General features: G+C 35.5%; 1 long non-coding RNA gene across 1 annotated transcript; it reads right to left on the reverse strand.

Moving 5' to 3' along the window:
* Positions 1-3,281: 3,281 nt before the first annotated feature.
* Positions 3,282-5,100, reverse strand: LOC139860582 (uncharacterized). Its single transcript, XR_011763220.1, has 4 exons — positions 4,687-5,100; positions 4,158-4,244; positions 3,684-3,758; positions 3,282-3,616 (listed from the first exon to the last, which is right to left on the reverse strand). It is a non-coding gene; the product is annotated as an uncharacterized lncRNA (long non-coding RNA).
* Between the last annotated feature and the right edge of the window lie 1,045 nt (positions 5,101-6,145).

The following is a 6,145-nucleotide window of genomic DNA, read 5'->3' on the forward strand; positions in this document are numbered from 1 at the left end:
ACATTTTGTTTGTTTATTTTATTAGGGAACAACAAGAGAAATTTAGCAAGGTTATTAGAGTGCTCCAAACCGTCCGCCCTCATCCTCCTCCCACCCTGGGCGCCGTTGGCACCAGGACCGCCCAGGAACCGCCCAGGTTGTTTCGTCCAGCTGGTTTTCTTTTTTTAGCATAATTGAGGGCGGTAGGAAACGGGTATTTTGACCCGTTGAGAGCCACCAACGGCTATATCTCCACTCCCAACGGCTCTAACGGCTATTTTCCCCTTTTTATTTATGTTTTTTTTTTCTTTCTTTTTTTTACTCTATTTATACTCCACATTTCAACCCCATTTTTCACACAACTATCTCATATTACTTCTCCATTTCTAATATTTTTTCTCACATCTATCACCAAAAAAAATGAGTTCCAAAAAAACACCAAACAAAGGAAAATCGAAACAACGTCCGGTAGTTCAAGATACAAATTCGGTTAGTCGAGATATGATGCAAATGCTACTCGATAATTCGCAACAAACTACCGGGTTTTCTCGTTTTGCAAATACTAATGCATTTGCAGGTATGTTCGGAAACGTCCATCAACAACAATCTCAAAATGTTCCACTCTACCATAACCAACAATCTCAAAATGTTCCACTCTTCCCGAACCAACTATCTCAAAATGTTCCAATTTACCCGAACCAACTCTCTCAAAACGTTCAAATCTACTCGAACCAACAACAAACGAAACAAACACTTTATTATCCTAGTCTCCGTGACGAATCGTCCGACGAAGAAGTTCCCGAAACACCACTCCAAAATGAACCCGAATCCGAACCCGAGCTCGAACCCGAACCCGAACCCGAAAGTGATCCGAAAGGAAAAGGAAAAGGAAAAGTGGTAGAAAAGAAAGTGAGGTGTCCGAAGACCGCGTGGACCGACTTGGAGACAAAAATTTTAGCCGAGCGTTTTGTATATGTTTCCGAACACCCGAGTGTCGGAAACGACCAAAGTCATACTTCATTTTGGAGAGAAGTTCGAAGACAATACAATTCGATTGTCCCGGTGAAAAGACGTCCGGATCAAATAAGTGGAAAATGGTCGAAAATGCAAAGGGATGTCAAGATATGGATCGGAATTTACAACAAATACGAGAGAATGTGGGAAAGTGGTTGTAATAATGACGACATTATGTCCGCGGCACGAATGGCTTTCAAAGCGCAAACAAAGGGACGACACTTTGCGTTTGAGGATGCGTGGCGAGTGTTAAGGAATTGCCCGAAGTTTTTAGAAGGCGAAAGTATTTCGAGTAGCAACAAACGAAAAGAACCCGATCATATACCCATTAATGATCAAACCGAGGGAAGTTCCAACCCGAACAAAAGCATGCACCCCGACCCAACTCAAATGGAAAATTTGTTAAAGGATACCGACCCAATCCGACGTCCACCAAGTCGAGCAAAAAGTCAAAGGGACTCGTACTCATCCGATGCCGCGAGCCGTATGTCCTCCGAAGAAGCTCGCTTTAAAATTGCTCAATCGGTCCAAGCTTCACAAGATGTGGCGAATCAAACCATGAAAAAGCTACAAGATGATAGCAACATGCGGACTATGTTTAAAGGGTTGAAGCTTCTTTCCAAACCGGTGTCACGAGATTTGCCTCCCGATGAATACGAAATGCTAATGCTTGCTCGAGACAAAATTAAGAAAAAATATGCGAAGAAATTGCAAAACATGAACGACGACGACGAGTAGTAGTTTGATTATTTAGCTTTCTAGTATTTTTTTTTAATTGTCGTAATCTTTTAATTTTAAATTGTCATAATGTTTTAAATTTTAATTATTGTGTTTTTTTTAATTTTAATGAAATGGTAGTTTTATGTTTTTTATTTTTAATTTATCATATAAATATTAATAATTATTTGATAATATAAAATAATTCAAAAATAAAATAAAAAAATGGAAGGAGGAGTGTCTTTGTTAGGAGTGTTTAGTCCTGAGTTTAGTCCTGGGAAGGAAGTGAGATGGAGGTGCTGATGTGGCGCTGAATGATTGGTTAGTCCTGGAAGACATTGTGTCATGGTTAGGAACACTCTTACTATTTTGTTTTACTACTACTACTGGTCACGAATTTCGAGATGAGGACAACTGTGGATTATGACTTAAAAAATATCATTGATATATTACCTAAGAGGCTATAAGCAGTGAAATCCTTAATAGGATAATTGCTACTCCCAAAGACGTACACACACATCTACGGTGTATACTTTTATTATGAAATGTTTCTTACAACATAATTCTTATTATTTTTATATACTTATATATCCATATAATATAATATATTCTTTGTTTTGGAAGATGTGTACTCAATAATATAATTTCATTGAGAAAGACTCTCAATTAGGTTGTTGAACATGTTGGCAATGAGATAGCACACGTACTCTCAACTTCAATACAACATTGAGTGAAAGTTTAATTAGTAATATAGATTACCAAAATGCGATAGAACAATGTTACCGGATATCTGATGTATAACTAACGATTGGACTGGCAGTTTTCTGCAATAAGTTCTTGACCACATGGAATCACACAGAGGTTTCGATAAACAGTCGGCTTGTCATCTTCTACGATTATTAAGAAATTTTATTAATCATAACAATGGTCACTATGAATCAACTAAAGAGGGAAATACCTACCAATATTTGATTCACATAGTCCAGCCTGTCCGGATGGACATGAAGCGTAAATGTCAGAAGAGATGAACACAACCTTACAGCTCCAAAAACAAGCATATCGGGTTCCGCTTCTCTCACATGCATTAAAAAATTAGTTCAAAACTGTTGAACAGAATTCCAAAACCACCACCATGTATACAAGACATAAGTTCCTATATTACTGGTGACCTGCCTAGCATTGAAATTCAATAAGCAATTAACAGGGCCGGATATTGACCAGTGCAACCCGTGCGGCCGCACATGGCCCAACATCTATAAGGGGCCCTAAAAAATATCCTAACATTACATATATAGGCTCATTTTTATATATTTTGGTCCATTTGTTAATTAAAAATAGAAAAATCGGAAAATAAGATACATAACAATATCGAATACTTCGTAGTTCAATATTATGCTCCAATACTCCACGTTCATGCTCCAATACTTAGATGTCGAAGCTTAGTATTATGTTATATAAGAAAAAATTTTGTATACAAAAGGCCCACTTTTATTTTTCGTACAGGGCCCATAAAATTAATGAGACGGCACTGGCAATTAACATGATCTGATGGACATATGAGGTTAACATATGAGGTTAACATGATCTCTAAGATTGTAAAAATCAAATTATAGTGAAAAGAACAAGTCAAGTTGCATTGACCCCCTGAAAGGATTGTACTAAACAACATGGGAGAGACTGTAACTCATATAATTCTTATTATACACGGAAATATATCTACGTCTCAAAAATCTATGAACGACAAGGCAACGAGAGAGCGTAATTTTATTAAAAACAAACAATAAACTATCCAAAGAACACAAATAATGGTGACCCTTCAACAAGTTTCATTAAATGGGTTCTTTACCTGAACGATGGCATTGTTCAGTTATGCAAAAACTTCTACTTTGACAAAATCTAGTAAGACCTGCAGCAAAACTACTATCAGGGCTAATGAAATTGAACTTCTTCATATGTAGCAAAAGTTCACGCACCTCAATGCTTAGTGCATCATAATTAGATAATCTTTCCATTAAACCAGAAAGGAGTGTCTTAATGTCAACTGAGGGCTGAAAAAGGTAAAAATAGAAACTTAATAACAAAATGCTACATATAACAAAAGCCACAATAATCTTGGCAATTAACCAAGACATAAAAGAATTCTCTAGAAAGGGATATTTAAATGGTAAAGATTTCGGAATCATTTAAGTCTAACAAAGAAAGCGCAACCAGGATAATATTTATAATGAACTTTTATGAAGGATAGATTTCCACTTTGCCAATCACTTTAATGACATGTCAAATGACTATAATAAAAGTAATTCTAAGTACTGAAATTTGGAGGGTTACACAACATGCAAATTGTTGGGAGAATCTTGAGTTCATAACAAGATACATAACCTATACATTTATACATAGATTCTCAAACTAAAGAATGTCATTTATACACACATATGAACACATAATACCTGCACCGGGATTCTAGGAAGAACGTCTCTATAGAGCTCTAAGTTTAAGCCATCAATCTGACCAAGAACATGGAGATTCTTTCCAACCTAACAAAAGATGATGACCTAAAGAATGTCATTATGGAATGTTACAAAATAATACAATGCAACTTAATAAATTTATTCAACTTCAAATAACATATTGATCATTGTCATAACAAAGCCTTAACTGAATTAATTCTATATTATTAAAGAATAATAACTACGAAGTGGATTAAATGTGTACTCTTAAGATAAAGTTCTAATGAGCCTTTATTTCTGATTTCCGTACCACTTGTACAGAAGATTTAAATATGTGCTATTTAACATTTAACAATTTTTAAGAATATGAATTCATACATTAAAACGGACGAAGACAAAACCACCGGACTGACCACCACTATTTAGGCACGCTACATATTCCCACTTTTCAGATCCGGTGGTTTGACCACCAGATCCGGTGGTTTGACAACCAGATCAGGTGGTTGCGAACATAAATTGTAATACTTACCGGAAAATACGATGGACGCCGAAATTCGAGCTTGCTTCCATACGAGCACCAAGCGCAGATCCATTAGATCGGACTTTTGGCGATTTTGATGAAATTTTGGAAGACGGAAACCCTAAATTGAAACCTAGGGTTTTAGGAGCAACCTGAAAGACGCCGATGATGATGAGGTGGCAGGTGCCAAGGTTGAGAAGGATGCTGTTGTGGCCGTCGCTACCATTGTAGACCCGAAAATGTGAATGTAACGACAGAGCAAAAGGTAAGAGCTCCGGGAGTGGCTGCCTTTTTCATCGTTTCCAGCCGGAACTTCGGAAAACCGACGTCGAACCACTCCCCTTCGAAGTTTGCTCCGGCGTTGCTCTTCGGGCGTCAGGCAGAGAACGTCATCTTCAGTGTTTTTCTTTTGTTTTTCTTTTCGTTTTTGGTTCTCTTTATACATTTCTATCTTTTCTTTTCCATATAATTACGAAGTGGATTAAAGAGTGAAGATGATAAAATGGAAGAGTGAAGAAGATGAAGTTGGTAGGTAAGGAAAAGAGAAGATGATAAAAAGACCTGTTTGAAGCCACAGGTCATGTAAGTTCAGTTTTGTTGTTGCAATGTAGATGAAAAATAAACTTATTTTTTATATTTCAATTCGTACGCAAAAGTTTTGATAGAAATAGAAATTTGATATGGTGGTGGTACACGCATGCCTGCAATAGCACGTGAAGGGAGTCAGAATTTACTTGAATGAATTTTAATTATTTAATAAATGAAGGAAGTCACTTTGTTATTTATTATTTATTTACTCCGTATTATTTTTTGTTATAAAAGTAATAATTGGATGATAATTTTATTATTATTATAGATATTGCATAGTATATTTTTTGAGTATAAATAGGTGTGTTGAGTTAGAGTTTATTGTATGTATTTTTTTGGTTAACAAAAACACTCTCTCTCTCTAGATTCCAAATGCCACCAAACTCTCATTGTACATTTTTCTATAAATAAAAACCAATTACTCATACCTTTTGTTCAACCTTTGTTTTCTCCGTTTTACAGTATCTCTATCTCTATATACCTTCTACAGTCAAGAACCACTAAAGGTAGTTATAAGCCTACTGAATTATAACACGTTATCAGCACGATTATCTCAACATTTATACTAAATATGGTTGGCTCTGCCACCTAACTAATATATGGTCGGTTATACCACCTAAATGATATATGGTCGACACTGTCGCCTAATTTACATTTATGTTATCTAACATTTATTTATGTATACTAACATTTACATTTATGTTATCTAACATTTATTTATGTATACTAACATTTACAGTTATGTTCACTAACATTTATATTTATGTTATTTAAGTTATATATGGTCGGTTATACCGCCTGAATTATATTTCTGTAATCTAACTTTCATTAACTTCACTAACATTTATATTTATGTTATTTAAGTTATATATGGTCGGTT

Source organism: Rutidosis leptorrhynchoides, chromosome 7 (genome assembly GCF_046630445.1).
Source record: "Rutidosis leptorrhynchoides isolate AG116_Rl617_1_P2 chromosome 7, CSIRO_AGI_Rlap_v1, whole genome shotgun sequence".
NCBI classification, from domain to species: domain Eukaryota; kingdom Viridiplantae; phylum Streptophyta; class Magnoliopsida; order Asterales; family Asteraceae; genus Rutidosis; species Rutidosis leptorrhynchoides.